Source organism: Montipora capricornis, chromosome 6 (genome assembly GCF_036669925.1).
Source record: "Montipora capricornis isolate CH-2021 chromosome 6, ASM3666992v2, whole genome shotgun sequence".
NCBI lineage: Eukaryota > Metazoa > Cnidaria > Anthozoa > Scleractinia > Acroporidae > Montipora > Montipora capricornis.
This window is the reverse complement of record NC_090888.1, coordinates 56,891,060-56,908,705: the sequence shown is the minus strand read 5'-3', so window position 1 is coordinate 56,908,705 and position 17,646 is coordinate 56,891,060. Positions and strand designations below refer to the sequence as shown.

The 17,646-nt window shown below is 39.2% G+C and overlaps 1 pseudogene; it reads right to left on the bottom strand.

Moving 5' to 3' along the window:
* Positions 1-4,361: 4,361 nt before the first annotated feature.
* On the bottom strand, positions 4,362-17,364 carry LOC138052582 (uncharacterized; annotated as a pseudogene).
* Between the last annotated feature and the right edge of the window lie 282 nt (positions 17,365-17,646).

Below are 17,646 nucleotides of genomic sequence, written 5' to 3'. Positions count from 1 at the left end.
AAATGGCCGATTTTTTGATCGAACTTCGGAGGGCTAAAAAAATAGGAAATACAAGTCGCCTGATAGCCTAATTAGTTTGGATTGAAAGCTAAACTATCCTAGATTTGCGCTATGCAAAAAACCGCATGAAAAAAGACCTATTAGAAGAGAAATAACATTTTTCGCAAAAGTGTCGAAAATGGCCATTTTTCGCAAAATAGCAAAGGGGGGACCAAAGGAAAATTTTCAAAAATGGCCGATTTTTTGATGGAACTTCGGAAGGCTAAAAAAATAGGAAATACAAGTCGCCTGATAGCCTAATTAGTATGGATTGAAAGCTAAACTATCCTAGATTTGCGCTATGCAAAAAACCGCATGAAAAAAGACCTATTAGAAGAGAAATAACATTTTTCGCAAAAGTGTCGAAAATGGCCATTTTTCGCAAAATAGCAAAGGGGGGACCAAAGGAAAATTTTCAAAAATGGCCGATTTTTTGATCGAACTTCGGAGGGCTAAAAAAATAGGAAATACAAGTCGCCTGATAGCCTAATTAGTTTGGATTGAAAGCTAAACTATCCTAGATTTGCGCTATGCAAAAAACCGCATGAAAAAAGACCTATTAGAAGAGAAATAACATTTTTCGCAAAAGTGTCGAAAATGGCCATTTTTCGCAAAATAGCAAAGGGGGGACCAAAGGAAAATTTTCAAAAATGGCCGATTTTTTGATGGAACTTCGGAAGGCTAAAAAATAGGAAATACAAGTCGCCTGATAGCCTAATTAGTATGGATTGAAAGCTAAACTATCGTAGATTTGCGCTATGCAAAAAACCGCATGAAAAAAGACCTATTACAAGAGAAATAACATTTTTCGCAAAAGTGTCGAAAATGGCCATTTTTCGCAAAATAGCAAAGGGGGGACCAAAGGAAAATTTTCAAAAATGGCCGATTTTTTGATCGAACTTCGGAGGGCTAAAAAAATAGGAAATACAAGTCGCCTGATAGCCTAATTAGTATGGATTACAGTGCAATACAAGTCGCCTACAGAGATACAGACCTAATCTTTGAAAGTATGGGAAGTTTTGTTTTTAATATTTTGTGGGCTTGAAAGGCATTGTGGGTAATTTGTTTAGATTGGTAAAATGAAGGTTGGCGGTATTTTGAAGAGGTTTTTTTATAAGTGCTGAGCTGTCCAGTCTATGAATGAAAAACGTAGCTGGCTTCATTTGTTTTGAATGGAAACTTAGAGAAATGTCACTAATAGGACTTGGAATATCTTCAGAACGGTAAGAGAGATAACCTCACCGGAACGCTTCATTTTTTTTTTTACGAACCACGTTTGGCGTACCATTTACGGTAAGATCATCTCTCACCTTTGGTTTCTTTCAAAGGCTTTCCTTTACCCACCATTCCAGCTTTATGATGCCAGACTGGGAGCTTCTGAAAAGACAACCCGCACTTATATTTCGAATTCTTACGTAGCCTACCTGCTGTATCAGAGGTCACGTCACGAAGAAACAATACTTTTCCTTCCCAAACTGCCTTTGGGGTGGGGAGTTTGTTTAAGTTATTACAGAATTGTTTTGTTTGTTTTGTCCTTCGCTCTTTGTATATGTCAAGCGGATCCTTTTCAAGTTTGCCCTGATGTCTTACATGATTGTTTTGTTTGCTATCATTTATTTAGCCACGTTTGAGACCCTTTCGGGGAAAAGTCACGCAACTCTGCACTGTCTCTCATCTTCTGAACTATTATACTTTTATAGTATCGTGCAAAATTCTTGCAAAAGAAACGTCTCTTTTTCGGTGAAGACACTTGGGCGAAGTAGGGGACTTTAGTTTGTACGGAGGTAAGCAAAGGACTCCCGAGTTTAAGGTTTTTACGGGGAGAAATCAACATCGCAGCATTCACCTCGAGCCCGTGTGATTGCTGCACTTATAATTCTAATTGGGAGAGCAGTGTGATGTAATCTCACTGTCATGATAACCGTGACCCACTCAAGCCTGGATTTCTTCAGGCTTCTGTCAGAATTGCTTAACTTGCTGGTTAATTGTGGTGAATTGTAACTCCCATGTATTCAATTTCCACACTTCAAATATATGAGCATTTATGATATATATTCTGTATCATTCCTGCTTTTGACATTTCTTTTAATTTCAAATCGTTTAACTTATAACTAAGTTAAGGTATTTACTAGGCAATTGGATGTCATACCTGCTGGCAAGAATGTGCTTATTGTTCACTCTTAAAGTGCTGCTATGGTCAAAAAATCACTTCTTTTTTTCCTTGAGATTTTGAAAGTGTGATTGCTCAACATTTCACTGGAAAATTTTGAGCTGATTCTTATCCAAAGGCTATTTACTTTCAGTGGAAGTTTTGGATTTCAGGGTCCACCACTATACTCACGTTCCAAACTCACCGATTGGATTTCAGAGGGTTGGATCGATCTAGGGAAAAGTGATGTTGTTTACTCACTAGCTAGCCTAGTTTAACATGACCTGTGAACACAGCTTATTACACGTACATGTATGTATGCAAAACATGAGTTTAAAAGTCTGAAAGCTTGAAACGCCTGTGCTGCATATTAACCCTTTGAACCGGGCAGACAGACTTACTATTTTACTCAGTCTAATGCCAGGCGATTTTACTCTTCAATGGGGATCCCCCAGGAGTCAATCATTTAATGTCCCCATTTAACGCAGTTGCATACACACACATTGCATTCTCAAACTATTGAGTCTTTGATGTCATTTTCTCCTCGATCCAGGTCTCTGAAGATTTTAAAGATAGTAGTGGCGGACCATTAAACAGGAAAATTCCAGTCAAAATAAACAGCTGTCTTTTTGAAATTAATTAATAAGGCTTAAAACTTGGATCAGTTACTGTTTAGTTAACATGGTTTTGAAATCCAAAGAAAATAAAAATTGTTTTTTGGTCATAGTAGAAGCACTTTAGACTCGCATTATTTTTTACCCTCTCTCAACAGATATGGATTTACACTTGGTTGGAAGATATGATTGCCCTGCGTATCTTACACTGTAAAGACATAACTCAATCTGATTGTTTCACTGCCTTGCCTTGTATACAAATGTACCACTGCTTATGTATATGTGCATTAATTCACTGGTAAGAGTAAGGTTTGTTTCTTTTATGCATCATAGGAATTTCAATTTATGCCAACTTTGAACAATAATTTTTGCTTTTTTAACTGCAAATTGAAAGCACCTATGATATTTTCCATTTTTTAATCTCATTACAATTTCATGGTTGTGTAGAAAATGATAGTATTACTGTATTTATAAATGTAGTAGCAATTTGCCACAATAATTAATGTCGTCAAATATTAATTTTAATGTACACTTTGAGTTCCTAATCTTTGCAAAGGATTGAGTTTCAGCGACAGTTAATTGCAAATATAACTGGGTTGATCTAAGTCAGTTCTACTTAACTTGCAGTGACTCAGTCACAATATCAGAAAGTGCTAAAATAATCTTCTTTTCGGTCTTTTTACATGCAAGTGGCACAGAACAAAGATCATTCTTTAAATTCATCCATAATCATACAGATAAAGATAATACGTGTAATAGCATCAGATTCCCTTGTTTTTTAAATGGCTCCTTTCCTCACATGTTCACTTTAAATACTTGGTTACTCAAGTTTTAATTTGTTTTTGTGGTAGTGCACTTGCATGTACTAAGTGCTTGATCACAATGTGCTTGATCATCATGGCAAAATTTAGTTAAAAGTGTCAATTACTCCAAATGCAATTGCAAGTGTCGTTTCTTCAATTCTTTTATAAATTATATGCAATTCACATGCTTAGTAATACGTTAATTATTTCTGTTAAAATTACTTCACTGACTCCAACATTATTTCTTGTCCATAACAATATTGATTCTGTTACTGATGTACACACAATTATCCAGGCAAACTTTGCTGTGATTTGTGTTGCCTGCAGCATGCCATGTGTTTTGTCCAATCTGTAGTTATCGTACTATGTACAGTAATGGCAAGTTTTCCTGGGTGGTTTGACACTGGTTTCAGTGACACTAGCAGTCCTCACCATGCAGGCTGGCTGATCATTATCAAAGTCTATGCACATTTGGCACTGTGTCACTACTAGCAGTCTCTTACAAGTATTATACCACAGCAAACTGATAAAATGCACAAACTTTGTTGCTTTGAAAACTTAACCCATTTTTCAATAAAGCTGGCAGCAACATTGGAATTTGCTACCAATGTGCTTGGGTTTGACTTCCATAAAGTCAACAAGCCTACAGGTATGTTATAATTTTTATTTCCACTTTGGTTTGTCCTACTCTTAGGAGATACAGCTCCTTCGATTTCAATATTGGAGGAGCATTAGCTGTAGTATCTCAGAGATCATGGGCTGTTCAATCCCATTTCACTCCCTTTTGGAGCAGTTCGTGTAATGGCTGTAGCAGTGAGGAGAAGTTGGGTATGAAAGTACCATGATAGTAGTTCAGCAGTCCTACATGTAAATAGGAGCACATTTCTGCCTCATTCTTTGGGCTTGGCACTTCATTAACATGGCTGCAATCTTCTCCTCTGAAGGGTGCCGACCCTCTCCGTCCACTTGGTAGCCTAGGAACTCTACACAGTTGACACCATAAACTTTGATCGTTTACAGTGTAGGTACTATACCGTGCTTTTCCAGCCTGGATAACATCTTATCTAATAATAACTTGGAATTAATAAGTATAAGTACAACTGCAGCACCCAGGCCTAGGTGGTCAGTTAACATTTTCATTCAACTCTGGACCTCTATTCCTACTGTGTAAGGGTAGCAAAGCATTGAAGTTCTTTTGTGCATTATTGACCACTCCCTTGGCCACCAGAAAGTATTGAAACGATTCGAGCCACTTCTTCCACCGTGTTGCTATCACCCACGAATTACCTTAAGTTGCAATCAAACAGAGCTTAACAATGTATTAAACAGAGTTAACTGAATAGAATGTAATGTGAAGTGCTTGATTTCTATCCCATATGAACCATGTGAGCGTTAGCCCTACTGATGGAAATGGGCCCACACAAGGACAGAGAAAAACTCTGACCAGGGTGGGAATTGAACCCACGACCTTCGGGTTAGATCTCCGCTGCATTACCGTCTGAGCTACAAAGTCAGATGGGAGCAGGCCGTGGGAACTGAAGATGTTCAATGTATGCCTTGAATTTCAATGTTTACTGCGACCATTGTGCACAATGAATCCCATCGTTGTTCCCAGTGTTAAATACTGAGAAACCAATGGATGGTTAGGGTTGCAATGGATTAAACCAGATTAAATACATGATTGTAATCAACCACACAACATGTTTTCACAACATGGTGGCCATACTCAGAACAGCCTCGTATTAATGCACAATCATGCTTGAAATAAACCACTAACTAATAAATCAATCACAAAGATCATATCCCTTTAATTTTCACCATAGTCATCAAACTGATTTTAGCATCAGATTGTCTAGTTTTATCCTTTTTCTTACACATTCACTTAATCACTTCCTGAAAAGTTGTTTCTGTGTCAGGAAAATCTTTAGTTATTAAAGAGACAATTCCTCTATACTATACTAGAAAGCAACACCTCCATCACTCGGGAATCTTAAGCCCTTGGTACTGTATGTTATCAGGCGTTTTGGTTTGGTGGCATTGTAACTGAAGCTAAATCTGAGTGACCCCAGCTTGAACACAGACCGTCCTCTGACACCAGCCATGAAATCTCAGACAGCGACCCGGTTATGGTTCCTGTAACATCCTAACAGTCACAATACAGAGAGCTGCTGAACTGTATTCAGCCTGTATTCAACAAAGTTGACCACTGCAATTGTGTGCAATGACCTGTTAGATTGTATGGAGCGTGACCTGGGATTGGTTGACGATCACGGCTATGTGGGCCTCGGGAAGCGCGAAAGTGACACAAGCACCAAGTGGAGCGCACGAGACTCCCCACCCAGCTTGGGGTCACATGGCTGACATCATTTGGCCATCTATCCTTACTCTATATTATTTTGCTTTACGAAACGGGATATGATGAGAGGTGTTGCTTTCCCACTCACAGCTAAATAACATCTACCTGTGGTGCTGTGCTCAGACATCAAACATGGCCTGTACAGTGGCAGCCAGAGGCGCATTTGCATGCTTTCAGCACAGATTATCATGAGTTGCAGGGAGGTTTCAATGAGCAATGCAATTAAGACCAGGCTGATTATCAAAGTTTATGCCCACTGTATCTTACATGAGGCCGCCCTTCAAATATCACAGCAAGCTGGCAAAAAGCATCGCTTCCATTGATTTAAAAACCAAACCCTGTAAATGCACAAATTACAAAAACAACACACACATGCATTCTACCTATTGTTGTGAAAATCTGTAATGATCAGATTTAACGCCAATCCCAGATTAAAAAGTAACCTTGGAGTTATATTTTTCTACTCTCACATGTTGTTCAACGCTGATATTCAGCAAAACTTTGCATCGGCAGAAGTCAACCTTGAAAGAGAAAAAAAGCAAAAGAAACTATCAACTAAAAGTTGAAAGCATGAAACAAAAGTTTATGCTAATCCTGGATTAAGTTAATCGGCTTTCGAACAACCAGGCCCAGTATATTATGTGATTATGTGTTTTACAGGGAGGGAGGTTTCAATGAGCGACGCAATTAAGACCAGGCTGATTATCAAAGTTTATGCCCACTGTATCTTACATGAGGCCGCCCTTCAAATATCACAGCAAGCTGGCAAAAAGCATCGCTTCCATTGATTTGAAAACCAAACCCTGTGAATGCACAAAAACAAAAACAACACACACAAGCACTCTACCTTTTGTTGTGAAAATCTGTAATGATCAGGGCCCGGTTGTTCAAAAGCTGATTAACGCTAATCCCAGATTAAAAATTAACCTTGGAGTTATATTGTTCTACTATCAAATGTTGTTCAACGCTGATATTCAGCAAAACTTTGCATTACCAGAAGTCAACCTTGAAAGAGAAAAATAAGCAAAAGAAACTATCAACTAAAAGTTGAAAACATTAAACAAAAATTTATGCTAATCCTGGATTAAGTTAATCAGCTTTCGAGTAACCAGGCCCAGTATATTATGTGATTATGTGTTTTACAGGGAAATTAAGAAATTAAATTATACTAAATCCTGGAAAAAAAGAAGTTACTTTATGTATGTCATTTGACTGTAATACTAGGACATGTACAGACAGATTTTGACTTTGTTTACTTACTGATACCAAGAATTTCTGAAGGTTTTAAATTTTGTGAAAAAAAAAAAAGAACACATATTGGCTTCACCTCTCCCCCCTTCCCAGAAATAAAATTAAACTAAATCCCTACCTTTGGACAACCTTTCCAGTGGCCACACTTTCCCTGATATGAGTTGTGATAGTACTAGTGCAGATATTGCAACCAGCATTGTTTGATTTTAACATTCCACACTGGAAGAACCTGTCATCGCCCTCCTTCACTCTCTTTGGGATGTATGATTCTCGTCCTTGCTTATAGGAAACACTGTAGGGGTTCATTTCCCGAAGCCAAACTAAGGTGACATACTCGTCAGAAGACAATTTGCCACCGGAAACTCTTCTTCAGATTGCATGTGTTCTTTACATACATTGCCAACTTCACATGCGTAGCCTCGCAGCCTTGCATCGAGTTTAGTCCAAGGCCCTACCCAAGTTCTTCAAACAGCTGTTTGGTGTGGTGTGGTACAGCATATCCCAGAGTCCTCACAGTTGGGTTCACACCATTTAAAAACAACACATTAATGCTTTAAAATAATCTTGGCACAAGGTCTTCACATCAGCTACTTGTGTTTTGCTTACCTCAACCCTTGAATAAAGGGATGCAGAGTCCCTAAGTTTCAGTCCAACAAATGCCAGTACATGGAGTTTGAGAATTGAACTTTGTGACAGTGTTGAAATTGACAGGACCTCCTGAATTAAGGAAGGGAAGTTCCATGAAAAATTCTTTGATTCCAATCCTGTAAAGCAGTAAGAGAATTAAAATAATGCCCTTTTTCCTCTTCTCTCCAAACCATCCCACAAAGGAATTGTAAAGCCTGCCACACTTTGCAGTTTCTCTCACACATGTCAGGAATTTGTTCAGTGGCAAAGCATCTGCCATGTCTGATAAAGTTGTGGCTGATTTAAGTTGGGAATGATTAGTGTATTGCATAACCACTGTCAGTAGATTTGTAAACCATTGCTGCCAGGCATTATTTGTGTTATGCAAGGGTTCTGCTTTAATCAGATTCACAAACTTACCAAGTGGTGCACTAGACTCTCCACCCAGCTTGGTGTCACGTGGCTGGCATCATTTGGCCATCTATCCTTACTCTATATTACCGGTATTTTGTTTTATGAAACTGGATATGAAGAGAGGTGTTGCTTTCCCACTCAGAGCCTGCGATGCTGTGCTCCCACATCAAACAATTGGACTGTACAGCGGCAGCCAGAGGTGCTTTCGCATGCTTTCAGCACAATATCATGAGCTGCGTCCTTTTGCAATTCAGTGCTACTACTACAAGTAAAGGGTGATTAGCACTGCCAATTATTACATAAGCCTACATTATTATTAACTACAATTGATGTGAGTCTATTCATCTATTGATGTACACATACTTCACGTGTTATCCAGGCGAACTTTGCTGTCATTCATGATGCTTTCAGTGTGTTTAGTCCAATCTGACACTATGTCGCTAGTAGCAGTCGCTTGTGATATCACAGGAAACTGGCAATTAATGCACAAAAGTTGTTGCTTTCATTGAAAACCAAACCCATCTTTCAAGAGAATTTGCAGGAACGTACATGTAAAACTCTTGCCTGCCACCAGTGTGCTTGGGTTTGATTCTCATAAACTCGACAAGTCTAGTTTTTTTGATTAAGAGTTTGGCTAATGTGATAGTTTCTCCCTGTGTTAGGATTTTTTTTTCCACATTGGTTTGCCCTGCTCTTGCCAGATACGGCTCCTTCAATCTCAATATTGGAGGAGTGTTAGCTATAGCTGTATCATCTATCATCTTGGAGATCATGGGTGGGAATCCAACTGGGAGCCTGAAATGTTTTTTTTTTTTTCAGGCTTCTTTAATTGGCAATTGCTCAACATGAAACTTAGAACATCATTCCTTAATTTTCACCATAGTCATCAAACTGATTTTAGTGTCAGATTGTCTAGTTTTATCCTTTTTCTTACACATTCACTTACTCACCTCCTGAAGTTGAATTTGAAGTTGTTTCTGTGTCAGGAAGATCTTAAGTTATTAAAGAGACAATTCCTCTACAATATACTAGAAAGCAGCACCTCCATCACTCGGAAATCTTAAGCCCTTGGTATGTTATCATGCGTTTTGGTTTGGTGGCAGTGTAGCTGAAGCTAAATCTGAGTCACCCCAGCTTGAACACAGACCGTCCTCTGACACCAGCCATGAAATCTCAGACAGCGACCCGGTTATGGTTCCTGTAACATCCTAACAGTCACAATACAGAGAGCTACTGAACTGTATTCAGCCTGTATTCAACAAAGTTGAGCACTGCAATTGTGTGCAATGACCTGTTAGATTGTATGGAGCGTTTTTCAGGCTTCTTTAATTGGCAATTTCTCAACATGTAACCTAGACCATCATTCCTTAATTTTCACCATAGTCACCAAACTGATTTTAGTATCAGATTGTCTAGTTTATCCTTTTTCTTACACATTCACTTACTCACCTCCTGAACTTGAATTTGAAGTTGCTTCTGTGTCAGGAAGATCTTAAGTTATTAAAGAGACAATTCCTCTACACTGTACTACAGTACAAAGCAACACCTCCATCACTCGGGAATCTTAAGCCCTTGGTATGTTATCATGCGTTTTGGTTTGGTGGCATTGTAACTGAAGCTAAATCTGAGTGACCCCAGCTTGAACACAGACCGTCCTCTGACACCAGCCATGAAATCTCAGACAGCGACCCGGTTATGGTTCCTGTAACATCCTAACAGGCACAATACAGAGAGCTGCTGAACTGTATTCAGCCTGTATTCAACAAAATTGACCACTGCAATTGTGTGCAATGACCTGTTAGATTGTATGGAGCATGACCTGGGGTTGGTCTATGATCATGGCTATGTGGGCCTCGGGAAGCGCGAAAGTGACACAAGCACCAAGTGGAGCGCACTAGACTCCCCACCCAGCTTGAGGTCACGTGGCTGGCATCATTTGGCCATCTATCCACACTCTATACTATTTTGTTTTATGAAACAGGATGTGAAGAGAGGTGTTGCTTTCCCACTCACAGCTAAATAACATCTACCTGTGGTGCTGTCCTCAGACATCAAACATGGCCTGTACAGCGTCAACCAGAGGCGCATTTGCATGCTTTCACCACAAATTATCATGAGTTGCAGGGAGGTTTCAATGAGCAATGCAATTAAGACCAGGCTGATTATCAAAGTTTATGCCCACTGTATCTTACATGAGGCCGCCCTCCAAATATCACAGCAAGCTGGCAAAAAGCATCGCTTCCATTGATTTAAAAACCAAACCCTGTAAATGCACAAAAACAAAAACAACACAGCCATGCACTCTACCTATTGTTGTGGAAATCTGTAATGATCAGATTTAATGCTAATCCCAGATTAAAAATTAACCTTGGAGTTGTATTTTTCTACTCTCACATGTTGTTCAACGCTGATATTCAGCAAAACTTTGCATCGGCAGAAGTCAACCTTGAAAGAGAAAAAGAAGCAAAAGAAACTATCAACTAAAAGTTGAAAACATGAAACAAAAGTTTATGCTAATCCTGGATTAAGTTAATCGGCTTTCGAACAACCAGGTCCAGTATATTATGTGATTATGTGTTTTACAGGGAGGGAGGTTTCAATGAGCGACGCAATTAAGACCAGGCTGATTATCAAAGTTTATGCCCACTGTATCTTACATGAGGCCGCCCTTCAAATATCACAGCAAGCTGGCAAGAGCATCGCTTCCATTGATTTAAAAACCAAACCCTGTGAATGCACAAAAACAAAAACAACACACACAAGCACTCTACCTTTTGTTGTGAAAATCTGTAATGATCAGGGCCCGGTTGTTCAAAAGCCGATTAACGCTAATCCCAGATTAAAAATTAACCTTGGAGTTATATTTCTCTACTTTCAAATGTTGTTCAACGCTGATATTTAGCAAAACTTTGCATTAGCAGAAGTCAACCTTGAAAGAGAAAAATAAGCAAAAGAAACTATCAACTTTAGAAAAGTTGAAAACATGAAACAAAAGTTTACGCTAATCCTGGATTAAGTTAATGGGCTTTCGAACAACCATGTGATTATGTGTTTTACAGGGAAATTAAGAAATTAAATTATACTAAATCCTGGAAAAAAAGAAGTTACTTTATGTACAGTACCGCCTGAAAGTATTGACCCCTCGGGACGAGGCAATACCTCGTCTTTGCCGCGGGTAGTGGTCGCGCGCCACCGAGGTATGCAAATTTTTTTCCCTCGGTAAAACCGAGGTGCAATTTGCCGCGGGAAATTTGCCGCAAGAGAAAAGACGAGGCTTCCCGCGGGAAAGAACAATGATGTGCTGCATGTGTGAAATAAGCGGAAGACTGTCAAGTTTTAGATCTCATGGTGTGAAGAATCGATTCTTAAAGCAAGAAATCGTAATCAAAATGAGAAAGTGCGCGATTTCCGTAAGGACTCAAATTTTATTATCTTTACATAATGTAAAACCGAAGACTTCTGTACTGTAAAGATACAAAGATACTGTTATTTAACTACAGTGTAAGCGACAGCTGTGTTATCCAACCAACGAAACACTCGTTGTTATCCAAGCTATAATACCCTATGTGTGCGTGAGAAATTTGTTTTGTTTCCAAAAAAGTTCGATTGTGTCTGTTTTCGTCCAAGGCTGACCTTATTTCATTTGGAGACTTGAAATTCAAACTTGTGCGATTGTCTTCGTTTTATTATCGCCATTTTGGTGAGAGGCAAGTACGGTATTTTTTTTTTTCAGGCTTCTTTAATTGCAATTGCTCAACATGTAACTTAGACCATCATTCCTTAAATTTCACCATAGTCATCAAACTGATTTTAGTATCAGATTGTCTAGTTTTATCCTTTTTCTTACACATTCACTTACTCACCTCCTCAACTTGAATTTGAAGTTGTTTCTGTGTCAGGAAGATCTTTAGTTATTAAAGAGACAATTCCTCTACAATATACTAGAAAGCAGCACCTCCATCACTCGGAAATCTTAAGCCCTTGGTATGTTATCATGCGTTTTGGTTTGGTGGCAGTGTAGCTGAAGCTAAATCTGAGTCACCCCAGCTTGAACACAGACCGTCCTCTGACACCAGCCATGAAATCTCAGACAGCGACCCGGTTATGGTTCCTGTAACATCCTAACAGTCACAATACAGAGAGCTGCTGAACTGTATTCAGCCTGTATTCAACAAAGTTGACTACTGCAATTGTGTGCAATGACCTGTTAGATTGTATGGAGCATGACCTGGGATTGGTTGATGATCACGGCTATGTGGGCCTCGGGAAGCGCGAAAGTGACACAAGCACCAAGTGGAGCGCACTAGACTCTCCACCCAGCTTGAGGTCACGTGGCTGGCATCATTTGGCATCTATCCTAATACACGTACTCTATATTATTTTGTTTTGTGAAACAAGATATGAAGAGAGGTGTTGCTTTCCCACTCACAGCTTATTAACATCTACCTGTGTTGCTGTGCTCCGACATCAAACATCATGGCCTGTACAGCGGCAGCCGGAGGCGCTTTCGCCTGCTTTCGGCACAATTTATCATGAGCTGCGTCCTTTTGCAATTCAGTCCTAATACTGCAAGTAAAGGGTGATTAGCACTGCCAATTATTATAATAATTACATAAGTCTATAATTATTGTTATTAACTACAATTGATGTGAGTCTATTCATCTATTGATGTACACACACTTCACGTGTGTTTTATGAAATAGGTGCTATGAAGAGAGGTTTTGCTTTCGCACTGACCTTAGTATCCAACTTTAATTTCAATCGTTGTGACTCAGGGGTGTTTTAGTCCATGCTCATTTATGCTGTGTTGCTCAGTAGCAATCGATTGTAATATCACAGCAAAGTGGGAATTGATGCGTAGTCAAAGTTTGTTGCTTTTAAAACCAAACCCATCTTCTCAGAAAATTTGCAGAAACGGTGCATTTTGTAAAACTCGTGCTTACCACCAATTTTCTTGGGTTCTATTCCCGTAGAGTCAAAGAGCTTGTTAATTTTCAATCAAGGAGTTTGGCTGACATCTTAATTTCTGCCTGCATTACCAAGTTTATTTCCACATTGGTTTGTCCTGCTCTTAAGAAATACGGCTCCTTTGATGTCAATATTGGAAGTGTATGGTTCTTAACTAGTATCTGAGAGGTCATGGGTGTGAATCCCACTGAGTGGCCTAAATTTTTTTTAGTCTTCTCACATGGCAGTTTCTCAACATGTACATGATCCATAAACATCACTGAGATGTTAGCTGCAGATTCTTAAGTTTTTTAAAGGACTGCTTTTCTTACATGTTCCCTGATTCGGTTTGTGACAATTTTTACGTCGTTAATTTGATCCTGGGATTTGATGTTTAAAAACTGTCTTTTTGCCTGTGCTGTACTGCAAAGCACCACCTCTATCGGACAGGAAGCTCAAACCCATGGTATGTTAATCATCAGGCATTTTAATAATTATTATCATTGTATGGGAGCATTGTAAATGACACAAGATCTAAGCAACCCCAGCTTGAACACAGATGGTCCTCTGACACCAGCCATAAAATATGAGACAGTTATCCGGTTATGGTGCCCGTAACATCCTAACAGTCACGATACAGTAAGAGGATGAACTGCATTCAGCCTGTACATGTATTCAACAAAGTTGACTACTGTACCAGTGTACAATGACCCCCTAGTTTGCATGGCGCATGACCTGGGGTTGCAGTTACAAGTAGCATTAAGTCTTTTCATCTATAATCTGCACTTCACATGCTTTGTAATCTGTTAACATGACAGACTCAAACAGTAGTTCTTGTCCATAAATTAATTAATTATGTACACACATTTCACTTGTTGCCCAGACAAGCTTTGCTGTGATTGCTAATGGCCACAGTGAGTGGTTCGAATCTGTGATGATCAGATTCCACATTGTAATGTCAATGTTCGCTCGATGGTTTCAACAACAGATGCAGTTATCACCGAGCTGATCATTATCAAACTCCATGCACATGGACACTGTGTCGCTAGTAGCAGTCGCTTGTAATATCAAAACAAACTGGTAAAATGCTCAAATTTGGTTCTTTTTAAAACCGAACCCATCTTTCAAAAAAATTTGCAGGAACGGTTTAGTTTGTGAAACTCTTTCCTGCCACCAATGTGCTTTGAGTTTGGCTGACGTCTTAATTTCTGCCTGCATTATCAAATTCATTTCCACATTCGTTTGTCCTGCTCTTACGAGATATGGCTCCTTTAAATTCAATATTGGAGGAGTATTGCTGTAGTATCTCTGAGGTCATGGGTGTGAATCCCACTGAATGCCCTAATTATTTTTCCAGAATTCTCACGGGGCAGTTGCTCAATATGTAACTTCAAAGATCATTCTTTAATTTATCCACAAACATCACACTGATGTTAGCTGCAGATTCTCTAGACTTTTGAAACGACTCCTTTTCTTACATGTTCCCTGACTCAGCTTGTGACTAGTTTTGTTGTTAATTTGATCCTGGGAGATTTTTTAAAAAAGTGTTTTAATCCTACGCTGCACTGAAAAGTAACACCTCCATTGCACAGGAAGCTTAAGCCCATGGTATGTTTGTCATCAGGCATTTTAATTGTGCAGGAGCACTGTAAATGAAACTAGATCTAAGAAACCCCAGCTTGAACACAGACGGTCCTCTGACACCAGACATGAAATCTCAGACAGCGACCCGGTTATGGTGCGCGTAACTTCCTAACAGTCACGACACAGCAACTGCATTCAGCCTGTGTACAACAAAGTTGACCGCTGTACCTGTGTGCAATGACCCGTTAGTTTGAATAGCGCATTACCTGGGATTGGTTGATGATCACGGCTGTGTGGGTCTCGGGAGGCGCGAAAGTGAAACAAGCACCAAGGGGAGTGCGCGAAACTCTCCACCCAGCTTGGAGTCCCGTGACTGGCATCTTTTGGCCATCCTTCCTTATTCGATTCGTTTTAGGAAACAGGCAGCATGAAGAGAGGTGTTGCCTTAGACCTTAATATCCAAATTCAGTTACCAATTCTGTGCGTCAGATGTCTCTTTGATAGCTCCAAGGACAAGATACTGAACATAATTTACACACCTATTATTTTCCTAACTTTGCCAGTTTTCTGACTTTTTGTTTCATACAAATGTAAGGGGCAAACTGATGGTGTCACACAATGCTATAGTCCACTCCTTAACAGATCCAACAGTTAATTTCGTTTGATTTGATTAGAGTTCTCTACAGATCTCTAGCTCTGATACTTACAAAGGTAGAATTGTAAAGTTATTTCAGTCTATTAACATGTGCACATAACACAGAGCATGCCAAAAGAAAGTTGAGAACAGCCAATATGCTATTTGTTCTCTTTCAATTTGTGATGACCACATAATGTATTGGCAATTTTTACTACGAGTATTCAACAGCAGGTTCAATTTTGACCAAGTTGATCATTTGAATTCATTACACATTGTTAAACGATCTATGATACTTGCGACAGTAAGTTCTGATATTGCAGTAAAATGGCAAAAGTTCTTACCATACTGTTATTTATATTAAATTAATCAAAGCCATTTCCACTTATATAAGGTACATGCACCTACATACATTCTGCAGTTCAGTTGGGTAAGCTTTTGATTGCCAAGGATCTGCTTTGGTTTGATCCCTAATCATTACAACGAAAACTGGTTCAAAGTATCATTTGCCCCAAATGCAGTTACAAGTCGCATTACTTCTTTTCATCTTTGGTTTGTTCTGCTCGTAAGAGATATGGCGCCTTCAAATTCAACATTGGAGGAGTATAGCTCTAGTATCTCTGAGGTCATAGGTGTGAATCCCACTGAGTACCCTAATTTTTTCCCAGGCTTCTCACAGGGCAGTTGGTCAACATGTAACTTCAAAGATCATTCCTTAATTTCATCCATCAACATCATCACCTCTGCATATTCCGGATTCTTGCTTTTCCATACGTGTAAAACTCATTTCCGGTCACGCACACAATTCTTTAATAAATTCCTCACCCCCACCCCCACCCCCCTAGTTTATCGCGTAGTTTATTACGAGAGCCTCTCTAGCAGGAGCATAGAAATCTTACGCATGCGCGGGGGAAAAAGTGATATCTTACTGGATATACTATCTGTTGTATGAACGGGTGATCTGGTCGGCGTTTTTTTCAACTACGAAATTAAAATCATGAGTCGAAAAAAGCATTGATTTTTGGATCGAAGAACCCTTTGGAGTGGAAGAGAGAGATGTCCCCGTATGTTGTCCTTTAGTAGTATTTTGGGTGGTAATGTTGATGTTCAAATGAGGCCTGAGTGAATCTCAAGATTATTAGAAATCCGAGTCTTTCGTGATTTCTGTGTCTATGTTGGCTAATAGAATTTTAACTTTCTTTGAAAGCAAACATTGGTCGTTAATTATTAATTACCTACTCCACACAGTGCATTGAGCAAGAGAGTAAAAACGTCTGATGATGATGATCTTTATTTTGAAGAAGTAGAAGAAGATATGAGGTTTCTGGAGCGTAAAGTGCAAAGCAATCTCATATAGCTAAAGAACGCTTCACTCACCAGACTGACAGGCCATTGAAAAGCGTGAATAAGTGTTCTCGTTGTCACGGTTAGACGTTGTTTTAGTCTCTTCTTGTTTACTGCAGCAGTTTGTTAAACCAGCCCAAGTCGACTGACAGAAACCACTCGTGTACTTGCAACTTCTTAGTCATTTTTCATTGAATTCCATCTACCTTCAAAGGCACCACTCTAGTAGTTGACTTAAAAAATCGTCACGACGTCTTGGCGAAGTTCAGCAAAGTGTAGTCACGATTTTCAAAGATCTGAAGTCAAGTTTCATGGGAAATGACGTCTCTTTTTCAGAGTAAAGGAAAGTGCGGTAGATGTGCGTTAAAAATTTTGAAATATGTTTGCGTTGAATTGTGCATGTGTGAAAGGGCCAGGACACGGTAGAATAAATTAGTTTTTTGTTCTTTGTTATCTATTCTGAAGCCTGTTTCACACCTACAAATGGTACATTACCATAATATTATGCCGAGATTTTAACCCGCATAACAGAATGCGTTTACCCAACGAGTTCACTCGTGCGTTTCTCAAAAATCACGAAATCCATTTCTGAAACTGCGATCCCTTTATTCTGAAAGGCTGGCCTCAAACATGTTTCCAAGTGAAGAAATAGCGAAGTGATAGTACAGTCTTATGCTTTGAAAGGTCATCCTTATGAAGATACAAGGCCAGAAATAAGGTATGTTTGTTCTCAAGAAACGCACTTAAGAATCGAATGAAATAGTGCTTTTTTGAAGATTCGTCGCAGCATTGGTATCACTTTGAAATCTGTGTGCATCCACCTTTCTACGCTTCCAACGTAACCCTAAGTTATTTTCTTTGGTAAAAAATCTATCTACTCAGGC